The 24882-nt window shown below is 47.0% G+C and overlaps 1 protein-coding gene across 1 annotated transcript in view; it reads right to left on the bottom strand.

Moving 5' to 3' along the window:
* The window catches only part of LOC142568039 (1-phosphatidylinositol 4,5-bisphosphate phosphodiesterase-like), a 272674-nt gene extending 260060 nt beyond the window's left edge, over nt 1–12614 (bottom strand). The window contains exon 1 of the mRNA XM_075678120.1: nt 12164–12614. The gene's annotated coding sequence lies outside the window, so the exon portion shown is untranslated. The remainder of the gene's footprint in view (nt 1–12163) is intronic.
* Nucleotides 12615–24882: the final 12268 nt, after the last annotated feature.

Below are 24882 nucleotides of genomic sequence, written 5' to 3'. Positions count from 1 at the left end.
CAAACACCAATTATTCAATTTGAAGACTGAATCCAATAGGGCCTTATATGACCTGTCAATCAAAATTTTCTAATATTCCAACACCCCTACAAGTGGAGGAACAATGAGTGCTGTGGGCATTCAGTGCCTGTACCACTGCAGTGTGAAGAATAGCATGGCGAGTACAGCTGCTACAGTGGAGCATGACAAGCCTAAGATAGCTAAGTAAAATTTTAAAAAAAGTAAGAAATTACGAGAGTGTTTACAAGGGAGCAACCAAGATGCAGAAGTAAGTGAAGGTTATAGCTCTGCCGCACCGTTATGGAAGCTGTGGGTTTGTTGCATTTTGATGGGAGCAAAATGCAAACATGGTCATGCACTCAGTAAGTACACATTAAAGAACTCCAGGAGGTAAAAATTAATCTGGAGCTATCCACAAATGTATATTGGTCCCATAATTTACTGCAGTTGGGGACATTCAATTTGAAGGTGTTAAAAAACAATCATTTTTGACAACTCCAACAAGAGTGCCTTGCTTTCCAGTGGTTGGGCTGGATGCTTGCAAATGAAATGCTGTATAGTAACAAGTTTGATAACGTAGATTACCTTTGTCACTGTTGCATGTAAGCCAGGGAAAGGACTGAGCATATTTTAAAAAGTATAATTTCCTTCCACTCTCAATAGATGAGACAAGCCCAAAGAATTATGAAGCATTTGGATTTAAAAGCAGTCACAAGGAGATCGATATGTAAAAAGCAGAGACATCCAAGAAGAGGCAGGAATACAGTCACAAGGAGATCGATATGTAAAAAGCAGAGACATCCAAGAAGAGGCAGGAATACTGGTGTCAGAATTTGTCACACAGACTCTCTTTCTTTTTTTAATGCAAGACTTGAGAGCAGGCCAAATGGTATTCAGAGGTGCCAGGCCACTGGGGATACGATGGGGACCTCTAAGTACAAGTCTTTACCTTGTACTGCAATCAAATTTTCCCCCAGGTTTGCCTACAGCTGCCTATAAAGTGCAGTTAAATTCTGGGCTGCCTCTAGATTTTAAATCCTGAGTGATCTGCAGTTTCGCTTGCTCAGTGCAACTATGTTTCCATCACTATAGTGTGTATGGCACTGTAGTTACGTATGTTCACAGTCACTTACAACCTATGTATTCATGAGGTCCTTCTAACAAATGTGTTCTGCCTGCACTTCCACTCTCCCACATACTGAACCACGAAAGTCAGTGGTAGGTTTTGAACATGCTGCGGTTATGCTCCCATTCAACGCACTGACAGAGGACTTGTTTCTGATAAGCATGAGAAGAATTATTCTAATGACAGTTTCCAAAGAAGCTTTGCCCCCTAAGCATAGCAAGGTTGCACACTGCTGCCAAGAAAGAGCACCAGTGAAAGCCAAGCTAATCAGTCAGTGCCTCCACTCATCTTTCATGCTTCTCACACAAAACCCCCCATCCATCCCATGGGCTAACAAAGATACAGACAAGATCATCCCTCGCATCATCAGCCCTTTTCATGTCCACTGCAGGTCAAATGCCTCTCTTAGCTATCTACAGCAACCAAACAGTAGACTCCATTCTCTTTAAATTGGATGTTGTAGGACTTCAGTCTGACTATCGCCCTCCTCCTCCTGCATATAACATGTGTATGTGGATCACTTTACCTATGTGTAATAAAATGATTCAGATTTTGCTCACAACTTTCCTAATCTCATCACAACGTTTAATTCTCTGTGATCGACAGTGGTTGAACAAGAAATGTCTCTAGAGTCAAAGTTTTGAAAAGAGGACTTGTCTTTGTCAGGCCTCAATGGAGGCAACGTTGACTTCGGAGACATCTGCTGGTCTTCCTGTGAACTTATCACTTGTCTGGACACCTAGTTTTCTGCCATACTTGACTTGTTTCTCTTCATGTGGCACCTATTCCATTACTATAATACACAACTGCTTACATGCTCTAGACAATAGTTACGAGCTCAAAACTAGGTCTGCCCTGTCTTTCTGTCCTTTGCATTATACCTGACATACTGTTTCACGTATTTCTCCCTTTAGGCGCCAAATCCATTATCAAAGGGTGGGGAGGAGGGGGATGTGAAAAAGCCCGTAACATCAGGATACTCTCAAGCATTTAGAGAACATATAACGGAAATGCAGTTGCAATAGTTATGAGAAACGTAAAAGCAAACAACTGTCAAAGCTAAATGTCCATACGCTGAAAACAAGTACAGAGGGTAAAGACAAACTTGGAAAACAAAAAATTTAGCAAGTAGGTATGTTTCCTAGCTAATTAAGGGAAAAATGAGACATCCACCCAATCGTAGAAATTGCTACAAAAGAAACCCATACAGGTTCCTCAACAGAAAAGCCTTGCAGTTGAAAAAAAATTCGTCCTGGTCCAGGACTCAAACCCGGGACCACCACCTTACTGGGGCAGCCGCTCTACCGTCTGAGCTAACCAGGCAGCTAGCAGATGGCAGGGCGAAGTCGAATTTGTCAACAACTCGAAGCAAAGGCAAGAGTTTCACGTTATAGTTCTGTGGAAACCCACAAGGTGGAGAGAATTAATTAATTAAGGGAAAATGACTAATCTACCCAATCGTAGCAATTGCTACAAAGGAAACCCATACAGGTTGCCCAAAAGAAAATATTCGCAGTTGAAGAAAAATTCATCCTGGTCCGGGACGATTGAGTAGATGTTTCATTTTCCCTTAATTAATTACTTCTCTTCACCTTGCAGTTTCCCGCAGAACTATTACGTGATATGTTTCCTAGAGTTTGTGCAGTGCATCAGTTCAGGAGCAGTGTGTGTATGAAGCTATGCACACCAGGTAGATAGTTTTCCTCTGAATATTTTGTGGTCTATGCACGTGACTGTGATCAGGAAGAGCATTCCACACTACTGCAAAGGGCAAAGAGTATGTGTTTACAGCTGACGTGTGACAAATTGATTTTAGCTGATTGGCCGAGAAGCAATGAGTGACAATTTACACATGTTATTATTGTCTGGCTAAGCATTAAGGTTGGGCAATATTCTGAACTGTGGCTTTAACAGCATATCGTGCGACTTCAGGCAATAGAAAAAAGAATGAAGCTGGCAAAGGTGCAAGATGACATGGCACAATGCAATTGAAGGCAAGCCAAGTGACTGTTTTAATGAAATACTACTGACTTAAGTATTGAGAGGGGATAATGTGAGATGCTTTGTTTTAGATTGATTTATTAAGTGCAGTTAGGCAGTGAGGGCTGCAAAATGGAAAATGCTAATTCTTGTCTCAGATGTGAGGAACCAATACTGTACAGTGTAAGGCAGGAGAACCAAGGTCTTTTATGAAGAGTTTATACCTAGAAAATTTTATCAGCACAGCTGTGACCCTGTCTAAGGCCAAACGATGTTTAATACAAGCCAAACCCATATTCCCATGATGGAAGACTACAAAATTCACATTGACATTACCACCAGATCTCCCTCTAGGTAATATCCTAAGATACTGCCCTGTAAGAATATCACCCGCCACCCTTCCATGTGAACTTGTTCTAGGGCAAATTGGTGTTTAGGTTTACTATAAGTGTTGTTCTTAGCACAAAGTACAGGACATGAAGCCAGATAACCGGAAAGACCCAAAGAAGTGCCAACTACCAACTTTTTAGCAGCGGACCCAGATACAAAACTAAGACGCTCATGCACACATAGCACACAGTACAGAGAATGTGTAACAAAGAAACACATTGCCACAAGCTGCCTTTTGAAGAAAGCAACGTATATATGTGTCCATAATACAAGCAGACCCTTTCTTTCTTATGTGAAAAGTTTCCAATAACTCCCTCACACTTTGGTCACTGCTCTTGCCTGACAGCTTCTGTATGTCTTTCCGGTTGGCTTGCTTCATACACCATACTTCACACCAACAACATGTCTAGTAAATCCTTGTAGGTGCTGTGTCATCCTGTTTGGTGCAACCTTTGGATGCGATCCAGTTTTAGTCGTTCCACTGAGTGAGTCAGCAGAAGGGTTTCCTTTCCCGAATCCCCAAGCAGGGAAGCCCCACACTCGACCCACTGTCTATTCTTCTGCTGTTATGTCTTCACCCTGCACCTGACCTAGATTTCGCAGTGAAGCCTGGTGCCGTTCTTCTGCCTTTATGTCATGTTCCTTATGTGCCTAGGACACTGCTAAGATGCACAAAGGCTTCTAGCTTTCCAAGTAATTCATTAATATTCGAACTCTAGATAAATGGTCTCTGTTGGTAGCACTGGCCTATCAATGTGCCTGCACTTCCTGCACACAAAGCAGAGGGGTTCAGATTTGTTAATATCAATATGGCAAGAATTGCAATGACAATTTACAGTACCATGATTCTTGTTATCTACCAAGCCGAAATGTTGAACTATAAATTGCCACTGTAATTCTTGCTGCACTTAATGTAGGATTTCCATCTATGCCATGAGTATGTGCTGTTTATTATCTTTAGGCACCACTGTACGTAGAGTAGTTCTCAGTGTTGTTCTACAGTTGTTTTCAATGTTGCCTGCATCGGCAACATTGAGACTTGAAGTATTGCAAATAACTTTTACAATATTGTTACATGGAGGCTGACACAACAGGGAAACGTATTTGCAATATATTTACAAGGAGAGCAAGCACTGAGCCTTATGCGCGTGCCAGCTCAAAAGCATCATCTTTGTCCATGCACTTCTAGAGGAATATCACCGTAACATGACCTCCAGTTGTTGAATCGCCGTCACGGTGCTTGCTATGGTGTATGAGAGCGGTAAAGTTAAAGGCGGGATATGTGAAAAACGTCTGTAGGCGGCAAAATGAAGGAAGAGGTAGACTTGAGGTGGGCCAATCGCATAAGTGACATCTGTTACACATCTTAAGACACGGTAGGGTTTGGAGTACCAAGAAAGCAATTTTTCAGAGAGTCTGATATGCCGAGTCAGAGTCCACAGAAGCACAAAGGCGCCCGGGGTATAGATAACATTGCGATGACGGGAGTCATAGTGGTGCCTCTGGTGGTCTTGCAATGCTGTAAGGCAATGGCGAGCAATATGGTGTGCCTTGTAAGCTTTGGAAATTGCATTTCGGGTGTAATCAGGGCACAAATAGTCAGCAGCGGGAATGATAGTGTCAAAAGGTAGTGTTGGGTGGTGGCCAAACAGAAGATAAAAGGGTGAAAAACCAGCGGTATCATGACGGGAGGAATTGTAGGCAAATGTAACGAAGGGCAATGCAGTGTCCCAGTCTTGATGGTCAGAAGAAACATGCATAGAAAGCATGTCAGTTAGCATCCCGCTGAATCGTTCAGTCAAGCCGTTCGTTTGTGGGTGGTAAGCCATAGTAAATTTGTGTTTTGTCATGCACGAGAAAAATCAGCGCCACAGTCAGTGAGGAGCTCACAAGGGGCTCCATGATGCAAGATGACATCACGTAGCAGGAAATCAGTGACGTCCACTGCACAACTGGTAGGGAGAGCGTGTGTAATTGCGTATCGGGTGGTGTGGTCTCTGTAGCAATGGCAATCCATTTGTTGCCAGCAGTAGAGGCAGGGAGAGAACCGAAGAGATCAAGACCAACTCAGAAGAAGGGTTCAGATGGGATGTCGCGGGGCTGAAGGAGGCCAGCAGGAGGCATAAGTGGTTTCTTTTGACATTGGCACGGGTCACATGCAGCAACGCAGCGACGAACGAAGCGGTAAAGACAGGGCCAAAAGAAGCGATACCGAATGCGATCGTAGGTCCGGGAAACTCCAAGATGACCAGCGGGTGAGGTGTCATGGAGCTGGCCGAGAACGCTCAAGCGCAGATGTGTAGGAAGGACAAGCAGCAGTTCGTGTCCATCCGGGTGGACATTGTGGCTATATAATGCGCCATCTTTAAGCACGAAGAGGCGAAGGAACGGATTGGATGCTGGAGAATCCAGCTTCTGAATAAGCTCGCCTAAGATGGGATCATGGCGCTGTTGATCACGGACGTGGCTCAAAAGTGGAGAGCACGAGTAGACATGCAAGCGCACCATCGGAGGCTTCAGATGGAACCACAGGATTGCGAGACAAACAGTCAGTGTCCCAGTACAACCAGTAGACTCGGTAGATGCACATGCATGGCAAGCTCTTTCTTGGTGGAACGCTGGCAGCCTGCAGGTTGGCCAAACAACTCCCGAAGTTTTGTCTTAAATACGCTCCGGCTTGTGAACTCCTCTTCGTTGTTATCGAACCAGGCCTTCGCAGTTCCCTTTAGATAAAATATGTTCACCAGCATCAAGGTCGGGTCCTACCTCTAAAGTGCGCTTACGCACTCACAAGTCGAATCCAGTTGTCAACATCATCACCACCAGCGCCAGAAAATGTCCCAGGATCACGACATAGAGCCAGGATGATGGCTGGCATGGCTGCTGATGCAGTTTCACTGCCGGAAGACATGCCTATAGTGGCAACTGCTGCAGAGCTCCATCTTGCGTCAGACCCCCTGCATCTTCGCCAAGATATTACGTAGACCCAGACACAACAGGGAAATGCATTTACAATATATTTACAAGGAGAGCAAGCACTGAACCATATGGGCGAATCTACACGCCAGATCAAAAGTGTCTTCTTCGTCGATGCTCCTCTAGAGGAATATTACTGTAACAATATTACGAGAGGGCATCTTCCTAGTACGAGGTCTCCTCACCTGCCCAACTGCCTTCAGCCCCAACAGCTACAGTGGACTGCTTCGCAGATGCTGAGTTTGCCCTAGTTTCCTTCTTGTGAATGTTTATGCAGTGCTTCAACCTTGTACATGTCAAGATATTAGAGCAGCAGCATTGCCTAGTAAAGAAACCCCAATGCAGTCCTTGGCATTGTCAGCATTGCATACACTTAAAACACAATGCAACTACATCAAATTGAATTGGCTTCTAGTACCTGATCTATCTGAAACTACAACTTTTCTTTGCTCCATTTGTGTATTCACAGCAGAAAGACCAACTGAAGTTGAACTGTAACTGAAGCCAAATACATTTATAAAATGATTGACGAGGCTCTGAACGGACACTAAAGACACATGGTTCTGCAGTGATTGGTTGATTATCAGAAGAGACAATGAAAGTCCAACTTCCATTTTTTTTTAATTTGATATTAAAACCTCAGTGCCAACATGCTAGGGCATCACATATTTTGAAATATTTTTTTTTCTATTTTGACCATTGTGACTCAGCAAGAATTATTCCAAGCTTGCTCAGTTCAATCATGAGATCTGCTGAAATAAAATGTAGTCCTACTATACTGATAAAAAATTAATGAGGTTTGAGCAGATGACATTGATATCCACGACATTAGGGCAAGCTCGTATGAGAACTTCAAGGCCGTTGCACCATCTGCTGTCTTTCCTTTTTGCATAATTTCTGCCTCACTGAACTTCCGATAGCAAGAGTGGTTTTTTTTTTTTAATTGTAGAAGGGTCATTTACAGATACCACTCAAATAATTTTTCCCTTTAGTGTCTGTCCAACATTCAAAAGCTAAACATCTGAAAAGAGAGAGGTCGTAGTGGAAGATTACAAATTAGTCCTGCCCATCTGGTGTTCATCAATGTACCCTTAAATCTACACACAAGCACATTTGCACTGCTACCTCCACCAAAATGCAGCTCCTGTAGCTAGGTCACAGTGATTCAGGTACCAATTTTTGAAGAATAAAATAAAATAATATAGAAAATCCTGTCAGCCCACAAGTGCGTTTTCCTTGACCTGCTTTGTAGTTAAATACAATGCATCTTTCAGCTGATAAAATTAGTCTCCTTAAGTGCACACAGTGCCAGTTACCATCAGCACTTGTTGCTGTGTAGACCAGAAAAAACAGCAGTGACTCATTCGTTTGTTTGTTTTCCAGCCTGCAGTAGGAATTTTATCCTTATTACACCTGTTTTTCTTTAATGACCAACAGCAGCAGCTTGCCAAAATATAGATCTTGTGATTCTGATGTTCTTGCTAATTTTTATAAATCATATAGTTGAAGGATTGACTTACAAAGCATGCTTGTATGCTGATGACTACGTGCTCACACTGATGAGTCTATAAGAAATCAGAAGCAGAGTATGGAGGTGGACATTGCAAAACAGGCTGATGATGATGAGGTAGTGAAGCAGCATTCTCTCATGTGAAAAACAAAAAAAAATAGAAACAGGATTGGCATTCAAGAAGACTTATAGCTTGACCTGTGTGTCAACCACATCAGTGGCTTTTTATTACTACACATGGAATAGACTTGTAACTTTGTTTCTGCTAAGTGATCAAGTCATGGGGCACTTGTAACCCAACAACCCCTACTGCCCACTTCCCCATTCTAATGAGCTGTTTATGACAGAAGTCGGAGCAGTGTGCAGGTGGTTTAAAATGAGAATAAAATAAAATAAATTTTTGCAGCCACCTAACTGGCTGCAGACTGAAAATTACATATACTGCCTTACTCCTGACAGTAGAACCATGCCCAACTGTTCATTTCTTCTTTGCATGTTTCTGGGTGAAATGTAAAAGAAAAAATTTCACAAGGGTCCACAACCTATATATGAGTAAGAAGGTCTATGACATATAAAATTGGAAACCACTGAAAGAAAAAAATCTGAAAAAGAAAGAGCTCACTATATATAACAATACTTGAAATCATAACATATGTTGTACAATGCAAGAGTACTCTGATGCCTACAGAAAGCTCTGTGCCTGCTAAAATTAGAAAAGTAGTGCTGATATCGTGATGACCACTTATGCCGATGATGCATCAACGTGAAGCCTAGTTTTCACTTGACACAAATTTGATCAGCATGTTTTATTTTGCATTTACTGTATGTTTGTGATAACAATGGAAGTGTAATATAAGCAAGGGCAAGTAATGAAGCAGGACGGGCACAATCCTGCTTAGCAGCAATGCTACTGTGCTGGTAGACATAAGGAAGACAAACCCAAATGAGGGCACACTGTTCAGCTTCAGTCAACCACCTGTGAACCTAAGTGATCAGGAATTCTTTCTGGTTATGGAACTGGGCATAAGAGACAGCCGGAAGTACAGCAGTCGTTCTGGCAAGTGAAAAAGACTGAGAGAGAAAAAAAGGAAATACAAAGAAAGAAAGAAAAATCACTTAATTTTTGTTTGTTGCGTGTTACATTTGTGGGTTTATGTGCTTTCACAACAAGTACCTTTCATCTGTGTGGCAGAGGTGATACCCTTCCCAAATTGAATATTCAAATGTATTTGCTGCAGTGTGAGAGATTAGGCTCTGCTGGATCGGCATGTAGCAAGTAAAAGCTTTCGGTTGTGATTACCCCAGGTTTTTTTTGTTGCCTTTTTTTCATTCTGTCCAGTACATACATGCAATGTCATTTAACAGAGACATTGTTTGTAGAGCTGCACAGCTGACCATGAGATGTCCCTGCTTGTCCTTGCTTCTGTTGCACTGCCAACCATTACGAATTAACCTAATTATCAGTTGTTTATATTGTGTATTACAGCATAATGTGCTAGCACATGCACGCCATGAGGGTTAGACTACAGAGGGGTGTTGTGTAATTAGCCACCTATTGAACTGTCCCTTTCAACTGCCGCTGACTGGCTGGAGCTGAACCAGCGAGAAGGAAACTGGCTAGGAGTGCCTGTTTCTTTCTTGCTGGTACCCCAGCCCAACCAATCAACACTTCAACAGCAGGCGAAATGGGCACATTCACTAGTCTGAGACTTAAGGCTCACTCACACTAGGCTGATCCAACACGCCTGCCGACTGCCGGTGACAGTGTTTTTTACCTTCGTCTCAGCGCCTCTGTCACACTGTACCGACTCGGAGCTCTCCGCCAACCGTTGGCACATTGTCGGCACCGACCCAAAGGAAAAAAACGTTGCGGAGAGTCAGCAGACCGAAATCGGTGTCGAATCGGCCTAGTGTGAGTGAGCCTTTACAGAATACCCTCCCCTGCAGTGTGGCAAAGACAATTCATGGCACTTAATCTTTACACATCAATATGACACATGGACTAACACCTTGTTCTTTGAGGGGAACTTATAATGCGGATGATGCCTACATTTCTGTATGGTGAAACAATAAATAGGCACTAGAAATTTTCAGGCAGGCATAGTGTTCAAGCATTAGTGACACAGTCATCATGAAAACACAAGTGACATTAGCTGCTGCACTATATTCCAGCAATAATGGAGAGCTGTGTGGAATCAACAAATTTTTTTGGTGTTGCAAACAATTTGAACATTATATTTTTGCCACCAAAGAGCTCATCATTTTACATGCCATCTACAAATTCATAAGACCAGTCTCTGCGACAGCGTACTCGCACTTGGGCCAACAGCTTTTTAATGGCCCAGTTTGTATCTTGCAATGTCCAGCACAACACTTCACCACACAGCACTTTAAGGAGAACGAATCTATTTTCATAATTTATATATGAAGGGTTAACATTATTAGGAGTAACATTCGACTCACAGGGACTTTAGCGGCACTGAAAATTTTAGAAGCTGGTGTCCACCTAGCCTACCCTCTAGCACTCCAGCTTGAGCCTTTTATGAATAAAATTTCTGTTAAAAGCTGTGCCAGCACAGCACAGGAGGTTACTTTATATTCTACAGCATAGTGGTGAATGAGCTTCGATCCAGCACCAAATGCACGTTCTCAATATCTAAGGAATACTGGACCCAATACAAAAGTATACCCGACACTGTCTGAGACGTCTGCGTACACGCTTAAACAGGCGTAGCTAGATCCCCTGGAAAATAAATATCAGGCAAGAAGGCAGCTGCCCTAACGGTTCAACGGAATTGTGTCTGGGCGGCGAAAATGCCTCGTCTGCTCTACAAATACTAAACCCCTCATTTATAGAAATATCATAAGAAGCCAACAAACACATGCGAAGGTTGTGGGTTTGGTTCCCACCTGCGGCAAGTTGTTTAAATTTCCATCCACTTCAATTTCCATTAATTTATAGTGTCTTTATTTCATTTATTAGGCACAAGTAATTTCTCCTATGTTATCCTTGGTGTCAGTGTTTGTTGGCTTCTTATGATATGACTAATAAAAATCGGGCCCCTCGGTTAACCCCCTTCCTTCTCGCTCATTTCTGGAAAGTTGTTCAAAGCGTACGTGGTACGTCCTACACGGGCCGCAAACACGCGCTAGTCGTGATCGATACGGGCGACGACAGACGGAACGCGGCGGATGACGCTCAGCACGCGGCGCGATATGATGCCAAACGGTCAAGAGGTGAGACGGACGCGCGGCGCCACACATGACGTGACAGTACGACGGTGTACCTGGCACTCCCTCGCGGCACGCGATGTTTCCAACATTACAAGCCGCGCGCCCCGTCGATATGTTACCGGAACACACACGACGGTTCCGCATGGACCGAAACCGCTGCAAGCCGCGTGCGCTAGTTCCTTCTCGAGAATCCTTCGGCGTCATCGTCGCTAATTACAGAGCAGCGGCATATCGCTAGATAGCACGGCTCCCTTCCAGCGCGACAAGGACGAGAGGAATCAAACGAAACGAAGCCGTACGTGGTATGTTCTGAGCAAAGCCTCTAACTGCCGCCTTCTCAAACAAAAATATTTGTGGCCGCCAAGAATGCGCGCGGGGCAACTGCGCCGCGGGCATCCGACAACGAGCGCGGATTAGAGGTGCAACGACATGTTCAAAACCGCAGGACAGCGTGTCCCGACTCACGGTCAGGGACCGTGGGAGACTCTTTACTGGGATCCGTATCAGAGAATGCGCGCATTACGTCCTTCGGCGGCGGAAAATTTCGTCCGGGCGGACTGCAAAACAAGAACGCACATCACTTGGCTCGGACGCAGCTGGGTGCGCCCGTGAATCAATCATCCGGCAAGGGACGTAAACAAACGGCGGTTGCCGCGCATGGCAAGCAGGCTGCGCGCGGACATCGTCGCCGATTTTCGGCCGCGCTGCTTGTGCACTACGACAGCGGAGAGGCAGCGCGCACCTCAAGGGGTGGGGGGAATGGTCGGCCCACAGCCCGAAAGGAGCGAAGGGAAGGGAACACATCTTCCCGCGGGGAGGACCTGAGCGGCGCTGTTCCGAGGGATGCAAAAAAACCCGTTCGGCCACTCCGATCGCGGCCGGACGGGCGCAGCGAGGGGCGCTGGTTAGAATGCGAGAAATACACACTGCAAAGGCGTCGCACTCACCTGCTTGGCAGGTCGCTGCCGCTGGCTCGGGCCGTCTTTGCCGCAGTGCCGAAGGGAGCGTCGCCGCCGCCGCGCGTGAAATGACGATGGGGCTGATGGCGCCCGGGAGCGCGTTCTCCGCAGGTGCGCAGCTGCTGGTCCCTTGCTTGTACTGCTCGCACGTCACGCTCGCCGCATCCACTTTCTCAACCGCAACGGTCCGATTCCTCAGGGCTTATGTCGTTAGAGGGTGGGGTTTGCAAGGTCGCAGCGATGATCTAATTAGTCGCAACCGCTGGTGGTGCAGGTTGCGGCGAAGCTTTTGGGAATATGAACCTGTACAAGAACGTTCGCACGCTATTGTAGTGTACAGTGGGACGGATAAGCGCCGAAGAAGATATTTGGAGCTGCAGTGGCGACTTGTGAACCAGCCGCAAGCAGTTCTGATCGAGTATGTGGGGGCTTGTGAAGTGCACCCTACTCCCCGTGGCGAAGGTGGAAGGCAGATTCTGTACACTCGCAAAGCGTCGCCGACTTGGCTGTTTCTTCGAGTCGAGACTATACCTGTTGCGATGAATAAAAGAGAGAAGTGGTTCGTAACGAGAAAGGAAAGGTTGGCGCTATCTTCAGCACCCCTTGAGGAAACGCGGTTGAGCGCCAAACGAATAAGAAAACGAAACTGCCGAGGACGCTTTCATCCTCTCTCTAATTGCCCGGCGCGCGCTTCACCGCGCATATTTGAACTGAGCGGTTGACCTCTGGCCTCCACGAGTGAGCAATGCGCAGTCGTGATGAGGAAAACGATCCATGTTTATTCGTACGGTTCCGTGAGCGAAGGCCACGTAGAGCTGCCCTTTGATTAATTTACAGACGAGCAAGTTATCCCATAGAAAGCGCTTCAGTCGTAACTTTATGCCAACAAAAATACGTGTGATCCTACAGTTTTAAAGTCAGACGCCATCCCTAGCAAAAAAAGAAAAAAAGCTGATATAAATTTCTACAAGTCTCTTGAGAAAAGACGGGGAATGCGGGAGATGGCAATTCAAGACGATGAGCAAAGCGTGAACAAGGTGAATGCAGGAGCCAACGTTTCGACAAGTGGACTTGTCGAAACGTGGCCTTGAAGAAGACAAGTCCACTTGTCGAAACGTTGGCTCCTGCATTCACCTTGTTCACGTTTTGCTCATCGTCTTACAAGTCTCTTAGGAATATGTATGGTTTGTACGGGTCCTTGTATGAGTCCGATATATATTCCTACCTGACCCATAGAACTCTTTACCAGACTGGTAGACAGCATGATATAGATCTCGCACTGTGCTGCCTACAAGACCAAATACCATGATGTATCAGTCTTTTAAACCCAGATAGAGATCATCATACAACATTGTCACGATCCGCCCGAATTAGCGAACAAGGGAGGCCTCGAGGCACCCTCCGTTAGGCGGACGCTCCGCAGCGTGGTGGTGATGAACGATGACTGACGCCGATCGAGCAGCTGTGCTAGCTCGTCGGTGTTTATTGGGTGCGGTGGCCAATGTTGCCTACCGAGCCTGGCGGGCCAACGAAGATGATGCCCGAGGGGGCGTCACATGCTTGTCACACCCCCTTACCCCCAGTTTGTTTGTCGACAACAAAAAAACTCCCAAGTTCAATGTGCGAGGCTCTGCCTCCGTTCTAGCCGGGTCGATGGCGCCTGCCACCCAGGCGAGTAACGGTCCGGTGGCCTCCGCCGTCGAGTACTCCGCCTGGGCACCGGTGTTGACGGGCCGGGTGTGGCGACGCCGGGTGCTGCCTGAGACAGCCTCGTTCCATCCGGAGGGTCCGCAGTGGTCGGCCTTGTGAGTGGTGCCGGGCTCGACACCGGCCCCAACGGGCGCCACACCACTGGCAACGCTTCTCGCCTCCGAGGTTGGCGGTGCTCCGCTGGAAGAGACTGGTGCTGCCGCTAGTCCTCCTGCGGGCTGTAACTCGGAAGTGGCAGTCGAGGGTGCTGGCCAGGTCCCAAGGCGAGGCCTAACGTGGTCGGCGTGTCTGTGCCACGTAGCCTCGTCTGGCATGCGGACGAGCAGCGACGAGGCGCTGGCAGGACACCACCTGTCCGGTGGGCCAGGACGGAAGTTCCTGGCGAAAACTGGAGCTGCCGACTCCGGCAAAGGGCAGGACGGCACCCTTGGTCAGCAGCCAGCTCCTGCTTCAGCTGCTTCAGGATAACTGTGGATCGGAGGTCCGGATGCAAGACGCCCAAGGGTGTCTTGACCATACAACATAGCAGGAGCTCACAGGGGGCACAGCAAGTGACATTGTGGGGCGTGGTCCGGTACTGAAACAGTAACCGGGCAATCTGCGTCCGGAAATCCCAAGTCTGGCTCTTCTTGAGCTTGTCCTTGATGGCTTGCACCACCCGCTCGGCTGCGCTATTTGAAGCAGGGTGGTACGGTGGAACCATCATCCGGCGGATTCCGTTCTTCGTCAGCCAGGCCAGGTACTTAGTGCTGGCGAAAGCAGGACCATTGTCGGATACGATGACGTCCGGCAACCCCTGGGCGGTGAAGACCTGTCGTAGCGCTGCAATAGTTGCGCCTGCTGATGGAGTGGTGACAGGTAGAACCTTCACCCAATTCGGAAAGGCGTCCACCACCACCAGGAAGTAGTGGCCCTTGAAAGGTCGCCCAAAATCCACATGTAGGCGGGACCAGGTTCTCCGTTCGAACGGCCAGGGGGTGATTTCCACATGACGTGAGGCTCGCTCCTGGCCGATTTGGCAGCTCTGCACCATGTGAGTGATGTCCTGGTCCAGGCCACCATCTTGGTCTTTTCAACGCCAGGATGGCCCGCGAGCTGCAACTGCAGGACCCTGGACCGGAAACTGTGGGATCACCACCCTGGAACCCCACAGTGGGCAGCCCTGCTGCAGGCTCAGCTCAGTGGCCTTATGGCTATAGGCCTGCAAAACAAATTCCTCCCCACGGGACACCGCCTTGACCACCTGAGACAGGACTGGGTCCTGGCATGTCGCTTGCGATACCTCAGATCTGGAGAGCACCTCCGGGTACGTGGGCTCCAGCCAGTGGCGTAGCTAGGTCGTCTGGTACCCGGGGCCCATAGGTCTTCTGTCAACCCCCTCCCCCGCCCCGGGTGTATCCGGCGGAAAGAGGGGTATGTTCAGACGTATATGACACCCCCCCCCCCATTGGCCTCTTGCACCCGGGGCCCACGGCCCCCCGGCCCCCCTGTTGCTACGCCACTGGCTCCAGCATGAACACTTCAGTAGGTTCGGGAACAGCATCAGGCACCTCAGGCAGGGGCAGGCGGCTCAGGGTATCAGCACGTCCCAGGTCCTTTCCCGGACGGTAAACCAGCTGTTGACTGTAAGCTGCCAGCCTCAAGGCCCAGCGTACCACTCGAGGTGATGTCTGCACAGGAACTGCCTTGTCAGGCCCCAGCAGCCCGAACAGCGGCTTGTGGTCCATGACCGCCTCGAACTTCCGGCCCCACAGATACTGGTGGAAGCGTTCGACACCGAACATGAGGACCAGGCCTTCCTTGTTGCTTTGTAGTGTGAAGCCAACGAGAAGCAAACGACACAGGGCGTTCCTGGCTATGCTTGTCCCGGTGCGCCAGGACGGCTCCCACGCCGTATGGCGACGCATCTACGGTCAGGACGACAGGCTTGGCAGGATCGAAGTGCGTCAGCACTGGAGCATTGATTAGCTCCTTGCTGCACTCGAACACCTGGTCCTACCCCTTCTTCTAGACCCATTGCTGACCATCTCGAAGCAGAAGATGGAGCAGCTGTAGATGCTCCGACAGGTTCGGCACAAAACTCCTGTAGAAGTTGATGAGGCCGAGGTAGCTCTTCACCGCCTTCTTGTTCTGGGGCTTAGGCGCCTTGAGCACAGCATCAACTTTGCGGGGAGCAGGGGCTAGGCCAGCCTCAGATTTATGTCACAAATACTCAACACTGGGGGCGAGGAAAATGCACTTTTCCAGCTTAAGCTTGAGACCGCCGTTCTGCAGTCGTGCCAGGACGTTGTGCAGGTTCGGCAGGTGGTCCCCGTCGTTGCTGCCAGTAACCAGGATGTCATCCAAGTACACCGCCACGTGCCTCATGCCCCTGAAGAGGTTGTCCATCTCCCTCTGAAATATGGCTGAGGAATATGGCACTGGAAGAGCGCCAAAGTTGACGATATTGTGACATACTTCCGGGAGGCATCCTGGAGCACCAACTGTTGGTAAGAATCTCTGAGGTCGAGCTTGGTAAACTTCTGTCCACCGGACAACGCTGACCAGAGATCTTCAATCCGGGGCAACGGGTACTTCTCGATGGTAGCGACGGGGTTGATTGTAACCTTGTAATCCCCGCAGATTCTGACACTGCCGTCTCGTTTGAGGACTGGTACGATGGGAGCGGCCCATTCAGACGTCTTGACGGGCACCAGGATGCCCTCTCGCTGTAACCGTTTCAGCTCCTGGGTGACTCCGTCCTTCAGGGCGAACGGCAGTGGGCGAGGTTTGGAAAAACGAGGCTGGACTCCCTCGGGTACATAGTTGCCAGCCGTTGTGCCGGCAAATGTGCCCACCGCTGGCTGGAACAGGGACTTGAACTCGGTCAGGAGGCTGGGGACGTCTTTCATCACATGCAAGCTGGCTTCCTGGTACTCTGCCAGACTAACGCCCAGTGCATGAATCCAGTTTTGGCCCAGCAGCGTCGGCGACGACCCTTTGGTTAAGTAAAGGGGAAGGGTTGCCCCCCTGTCGCCAAAGCGAACGCTGACCTGTGCCTGACCATGGATCCGGGAGAGATGCCCGGAGTAGTTGCGCAGCATCACGCCCAAAGCCTCGACGGACACACCGGGGAAAGTACGCCTGAAGAGTTTCCCGGCTATGACCAATTGACACGCTGGACCCTGTGTCCAGCTCTATGGAAATGGGGTGCTCGCAGATTTCGACGGTCAGCATGTACAGCGGCACAGACGACGGTGCAAGGCCTGTGTGCCACATGTCGAAAATCGGCGGGTCCTCGGCCACGGCGTGGAGCCTGGTCGCGGAAGAACTCGGGCCTGCTGCCGCACGCCCCCGCCGCGTACCCTGGCCGCGGGCTTGTGTGGTACCTGGGCCTGAACCAGGCTGGTGCTGCTGCTGTTCGTCCTCCCGATTCGGCATATACGTGCCAGGTGTCCAGCTTTCTCGCACGTGAAGCATTGTCATTGAGAGAACTGGCACTGTGAGGGGGAGTGGGCACCACCACAGCGGCCGCAGGTGCTGCCCTTTGTCGCCAACTTGTTGACCGCCGCTTCCGCCGATGGTGAGCCAGTCGCACGGGCAATCTCGCCGGCTTCCTCGCCTGCAGCTTCCATTGCCAGCGCTGCCTTCACGACGTTGTGCAGATAGGGGTCGGGAAACTCCAGGATTCGCGTCTGCATGGCGGGATTGTTGATGACGCAGATGAAACGGTCCCGGAGCAGCGAGTCCAGCTGGTTCCCGAAAACGCAGGCACTCGCTAACCCTCGTAGCGCAGCAACGAACTGCCCGAGGATCTCTCCTTCGCGGCGGCTCCGGTTGTAGAATCGGAAACGCTCCATTAGTGTGGACGGTGCCGGGTTGAAGCGCAGTATGGCGAGTAGCTCGCAGGCGTGGCTGGCTTAAGAAGGTCGAGCAGGAGACTGAAGACGCGGGTCCTGCAGCTGGCCAGGAAAATTTCCCGCTGTTCGGCCTCGGGTGTGTAGTTTGCCCGGAAGTACACGTGGATTTGTTCCTCGTAAACTGGCCAGGCGGACCTATCTCCCTCGAAGGGCTCGAGCCTTCCGTGCAGCGGCATGGCGGCAGCAACGTGGGGCGGTGTTTCGCCGCTCACGGCGGCGTGGGACGATCCGTGGGTATTCGTCGCCGATCTGCCCGGGTTCGTGAACAAGGGAGGGCTCGAGGCACCCTCCGTTAGACGGACGCTCCGCAGCATGGTGGTGATGAACGATGACTGACCATATGAACTGACCCCGAGAAGCTGTGCTCGTCGGTGTTTATTGGGGGAGACGTTCTCCGCAGTACGTACCACATGGCTCTACACTGCGCATGCCCGGCCGTCGCCTAGCAATGGTACCACCGCTTGCGCCGGCGCGTGCAGCAGACGAGAATCGAATGAGCGCGCGAAAGTGATTGGAGAATCACAAACTATAATATACGACTACACCACCAGGCGTGCCCAGATTTTCGCACCACTTTTTCTATGGCGGGAGTAACGATGGATCCTGCCGTGCCGACAGCAGCTGAAGAAGAAGTTTTAAAGAGGCACCTGCGGGACTTGAAAAAGTGTGGAAACACCTGAACCGGTTATGCAGACTTGAAAGAAGTATACGAAGAGCTTCTGAGGGACCTCGCCGCTGTCAGTGTGTGCTTCCATACTGAGCACTCTGTGAAGCCAAAAGGTGTGTTCATCGGAAGCGTGTAGTACTTACGTACCGCGTCAGGATCGATGGTACGATGATATAAATATTTATTTTATATCAGGCAGGCTGATGTTCAGCACTCAGCGCGGACATGTGGTTGTAGAAACCGTGGACAGGGGCTGCTTCTTTGAGCGAGACCTTCACAAGGTGCAAGATTCAAGAAGTGCTCGACAGGTACGTGACAATTGCGCGGAGACTACGTGGATCCGATATGGGTAGAACGCGCTCATATATCTTACGCACTGAAGCGTGCAAGCATCGGTACGTCACACGAAATTCTGCTTATGCGCGTTCACGATAGCATATCTGCTATCCGCATCACTGCAGTGAAAGGTTATAATTTTTTTAGGTTTTAAATGGGGAATAATACATGCATATAGGGATATCCCATAGTCAACAGACTTTACAAGGAACCTTCCGCTAGAGATGAGTAGAATAAGTAAATCGAAGGCACCTATACGCCACACAAGACACTTTTCAAAATGAGATACTATAGCTAACACTGTAAGGTATTGACACGTGTACTTATATTTATCGGGCGACTACGTTTCGCCGCCTAACAAATGTTATCGCACAGCGCGGGACGCGTCTGCATGTATCCGAAGTTTCTGGAAAGTTATCGATGTTTCTATCTGCTGTCTGTTGTCGCCGAACCTTGTGTTATCTGATTTCATCGCGTGACGCGAATGGTGTAGAACATTGTGGAAGACACGCGGGTCCCAGCGATTAGTCTGGAGCATTCGACGACAGATGTATAAAAGCCGACGCGCTTGACAAGTTGACCAGATTTTCGATGATCGCCGACCGTGTTCGCCGCTATCGTTGTGCTATAAGTGTAGCCTGTTTTTGTGGGCACAGGTTCGCCCAATAAAAGTTAGTTTTGTCTTTCACAGTATTTGCTACTGTGTTCTTCAACGTCACCACCACGTGACAGTATTTTAATAACACAAAATAATTTATAATAAAATGGTGATGATGAAATGAACATACTGAGTGAAAAAAAATTCACGGAGGGTCGATTTAAATGTGTATAAATGCGAGTGTATCTTAATGCGACAAGTTAATGAGTTCCTGAGTTGTGTGGCGGAAAAATTAGTAGTGAATTTACCGTGATTAGTTCTAGGTTGTGGTAATGAATAATGAATGTGGTAGGAGTGAAGCGGGTGCATGTGGAGTGAGGAAACTGGTCGTGAGTAATTAATTATCGAGAACAGGAGCTTACCGTTAACAGATTTATGGACATGTATTTCAAGTGAGAATTTATATAATTTCTGTAATGATAAAATACCGTTAGAACTGAGCAATGGCGATGCTTGTGAAGAAACAGAAGTGGACAGTGCATCCATTCAAGTCTATGCTTGTCGACATCGTTAACGTTTACAATTTATTCATTATGCTTTCATATTTCTGTAATTAGTTAATATTTAGGGTGTGGAAATTTACCGATTCACCTGTTGATCAATTTAATATAGCCGTAATGACGATGGAGGTCTTAACCTTGATACTAGTCAAAAATACCATCTAAAAATGTGACACGCACTTGTGGGAGGTTAGACTGAAGTAAACCGTACTCTAGTAGCAGGACTTCCAGTGCTGTGTGTCATGGGAGAATTCACGGAAAAATATAATAAGCGAAATTTGTAAGCCTGCTATTAGTAGCACGGAGAAATACGAAGGTGACTTAACAGTCGACATTAACCAGAAGAAAACTGCTGAAGATATTGCAAAACACGCTCCACACGTCATTATTTTGGTGCCTTATAAAATGCTTAAAAAGCAGGAGTGACCATGAACTCGAAATGCGAAGGCTGTGGGTTCGGTTCCCACCTGCGGCAAGTTGTTCGTTCATCAAATTTAATTTCCATTAATTTATCGTTTCTTGATTTCATTTATTAAGCACAAGTAATTTCCCCCATGTTGTCCTTGGTGTCAGTGTTTGTTGGCTTCTTATGACATGAACTCCCCAGTATTTTGTAAGACACATTGGAACCAGCTTGTTGGTTGCAGGGTTTATCTGTTACCAATGGCATGCTGCAAAATTAACACAGCAGAGGTCAGGCAAATCCATAAATGAGTAGCACAGGGACAACCAAATTATGTGAAAGTGGACATCATTAAAAATGACCTAGCTGTCTCCTTAAAATGCAGTTTTCTTCCTATTTAGGTAGTATATGCTTGTAAATCAGTAAAGTGATATTTAAAAGATTATTAGTTATTCAAACATTAGGTAATAATCAGATTAAAGTGTTTAAGCACCCAGCCCTATTAGCATTTCTATCACTATACATTATAAAATTTGTTCTAAAATCCACGGAAAATCAGTGGGGGGGGGAGTGAAGAGGGGAGGAGTTCGGGAGGGAGGGTTGATCTATAATGCTAGTTTAAATGTGAGCCAAATGCTGTTGTGCCTGTGCCCAAGGGAAGATGCGGAGTGCTTCTCCGAAGCTAAATTATAATATTGACAAATGGCAGGAGCCAAAGCGGCCATGGAACTTATTGTTCCATAAAGGACGAACCAATACTGCACTCATAATGAATGCACTAACTGCATGCACTCATCCAAATGTAATTGTCATTATTTATAGCGTACTGATGTTCGATATCTCACTTCATTCAATAGGAGAAAGACGCAGAATAGTCAGCAGCTACCTTCCAACGAAAAAAGGTGAATTTACTAGGAACGAAGAAGAAGGGCTGCACTGCAATGATGCACGTAAAACAAGTGGAGTTGTTCCCGGAATTCAGGGTAAGCAAAAACACATATAACCTATATTAACTTTCTGACTTTGGGATTGATTTACTCGCTGGAAGCCCAGGAAGATCAATATTGATGATAAGGTAGAGAGCCTTTTTCAGCTGCATGTTTATTTTCACATTAGGGGACTTGAAATTAGACCATTTCAGCTTAGACATTCACTTCATCAGCTTAGCGGTTATGAATAAAATGTAGATTTTTGCAGTCGAATAAGTAATGAGCTGACATGGAGCGAATTTCAAATGGTGCCTAAATTCTCATTTTTTCCCAATAAAAGGCGCTTACTCTCTCCACGCATTGATCTAAATAATTATTTTAGGACATTTTGGAGTGTTAATATTGGGGGCATCCACTAAGCGAAACTAGTTGGCACTTATTTTGTGAAAGAAACTTGTGCTTTGAAATATGCGCTATGAAAGACATGTTTTTGTGAAGGCATGTGGATTGTGCAATCAGTACTGAATGACATTCTTTGCTCCTCTTCGAATGCAGAAATGTGTCTTTGGTTGAAAGTGGCTGTACTGACGGGGTAATGTCTATGAGTATGAGCAATTTTAAATTTTAAGTACCCGCCTCCACCTTTGAACCCTTGTTTTAATAATCAGTTTTTTTTGGAGAAGTATGGACAATTATTCAACCTACAAGATTTGCAGCTTTATTTATGACTGTTTTTGGAATCAATGAATGAAATGTTATTCAGCTTGTGAAGGTGACTACTTGTTTTATTAATTTCTTTCTATGTCATGACAATAACCTTATAATTCGAGTATGCTTGTTGAGATTAGATAACCCTCTCTACAGTTCTTTTGGAACGCTGGGTCAGCGCATCAGTTTGATTTCGCAATAAAATAGCTAGCGCATGTTACAATGCCCAAGAAACCAAGAGTGTTGTACAGACATCTTGAAATGCTTCTTGACAAACATGGGCAGTCTCAATTTTGTAATACATTTGACTGTTGCATAAATGTACAAGATTTTTCTTGTTTGTTGTCATTATTATTTCTTGCCTTTTGTTTGGATCTTTTCACTTATTCATACTGCAATTCTTGATGCAAGGTCTAAGCATTTGATGCCACAGGTGAAACTGTCGGTCGAGAAGCATTAAAAAAGTGCTTTACAGCACCGAATTGCAGTATATGTCGATAAAGGATGCTTGGCCATGCATAGACTCCCTGGCGTATGCTGATAAAGGCGTAAAAATGTTGTTTAGAATTATTGTGGTGGTATTGTATTGATGTTATTGTTCTGTAATGTCACCAATATAATGACATCAGCTTCTTATGCCTATGCATTTGAGCTGTCATGCCTTTGCTTTCGTATGTTAAATTTATCTCTATTCTCTATGACTGAAAGAGGTTATCATTTCATTCCGACAAAATTCAGAACCACTTAATTTTGTTTACTCTGTCTACCATCTGCTCTTTTCTCTTTAGATTCACATCTCAGAACAATGTACCAAATTGCAGCACGAGACAGCTTCGAAGGAAGTGATGTCCCGGCTGAGGTTGGCATTGCAAGAAGCTAGTGGTAAACCTGTTCTGCGCCAGCGTCGCATCTATGTCTGCATGTCCGACCGGGAAAGTCACTGCAACCACGACATTGATGCCCGGTGTGCAGGCTACGCGCAGCCAATAAATTCAGAAGTGTCAAAAAATTTGCGAGCTTGTACAACAAGGTGTGACATCTATAAAACCAGTTGAGAGCTGTCTGACGTTTTTGTCCGAGATGTACTGTTCTCAAACAAGCAGTGCCCCCCGACCACATGCAGAGATTTCTACTCTACAAAGACAGACATAAGAAATCATATCCAGAAGGCACTCCGTAAGGATAGATTTAGTTCAGTTGATCAAGAAAATGTAGCAATGTATGTTGAACAAATGATAAAGCATCTGGAACAAGATGTTTTTTTCGACCCTATCATGTGAAGTCAATGAAAAATCATTCAGAAGGGCAAGAGGAGTCACAGGATGAGTTACCTTACTGTGATGCTTTAGAAACTGTGGCACAGGAATGCGAGCAGACACTGCTGCTTTGTATTCAGACTGAGTTTATGAAGGAACTGATTCTCAAGTATAGTGATGATGTGGTATGTTTTGACGCCACATGTAAAACAACAGATTATGCCCTACCGCTATCCCTTATTATAGTGAAGACCGCAAGTACCTATACTATTGATGGTGCCTTCATGGTGCAATTTGAAACGGCTGATTGCGTCGAAGAGGCGCTAAGCAACTTTAAGGCCTGGAAGCCAACTCTGAGTCCTAAGTTTTGGATGGTGGACTACAGCCAGGCGGAAATCAGCGCACTTTCTGCTGCCTTCCCGAACAGTCCGCCAGTCCTGTGTGATTTTCACAGAGAACAGCCTTGGCACAGGTGGATTTCGAAAAAGGAAAATGAAGTAGAAGATGTCGACATTGTGAAGAAAATGCTCAGGCAAGTAGCATCCAGTGCGAATGAGGATGATCTAACAAACACTACTGAAGCTGTGAAGCAGTCACCCCAGTGGAGGGAAAATGAGTAGTTGCAAGCCTATGTAAGCAGTAAATGGCTCTCAGTAAAGGAAATGTGGGTGAAGATGTATAGGTTGCACCTCCCTTTTGGCACCAATAATGAAATTGAATAAAAAAACAAGGAGCTCAAGACATACTTAGCTGGAAATAGCGGTCGCCGTAGTCTGCAGGGGCTTTTAGAAGTCTTGGTTGAAATTTTTTTTCCAGAGAAAGAGGTGTAATTCTTGCTGGCGAATCTGAGTTTTTCACCTTCATACCGTCTTTAGCACCATGCTGCGCCTGAGTTCCTCCATGGGAGGCCTCCTGTTGTAGCAACACATATTATGGAGCGGCTTGCACGAGTGTGTGATTACAGGTCCGAGCACGTGGAAGGTGGCAGCGAAAAAGGAACATTCCGTATTTGTTCGGTCAATGAGGGTAGGGGCTTTCATAAAGTTAACTTCAGCACTCCAAGCTGCACATGCTTCGACTTTAACAGGCCAAAATTGCCATGCAGGCACTTTGCTGCAGTTTTTTTGCTTGTTGATGGGTGGGGCTTTTCACGTCTGCCTGCAGAATACAGGGAAGGGCCGAATATGACTGCCCATTCTGTTACAGGCTGCACATCTTCTGATGCACGATACACTGAAGACCTAGGTGATGTAGTCACTGAACATCTTGAGTGTGATTTGCAGAAAACATCTGGACAGAGCAGGCACCATCTCAAATCGAAGACAAGTACCTAAACCGAGCGCATACTGTCTTCTCTGCACTACTATCTAGTACACTGTACCTGCACTACATTCATGGTTGTAGAGTCTATTAACAGCATTTAGCCAAATGTGAGTACTCGGTTGGCAACCTGGAATAAAGCATGGGAGCTTGAGCAATGAGTGCGTATCACCGTGCAACTCCAATCTAAATCGATCACACCGCATACCGGTCTACGCGAACACTAAAATGGTGTCAGAAGTGTTACTTGGTCTCATGTGAGTGCCAGACCAGCAGTCATTCCGTCGTATCATCCCTCAGCGGCAACTGGCAATCGCAGCC

Source organism: Dermacentor variabilis, unplaced genomic scaffold (genome assembly GCF_050947875.1).
Source record: "Dermacentor variabilis isolate Ectoservices unplaced genomic scaffold, ASM5094787v1 scaffold_16, whole genome shotgun sequence".
Lineage (NCBI taxonomy): Eukaryota > Metazoa > Arthropoda > Arachnida > Ixodida > Ixodidae > Dermacentor > Dermacentor variabilis.
Note: the sequence above shows the minus strand (reverse complement) of the source record. Positions and strands in the feature narration are given on the sequence as shown.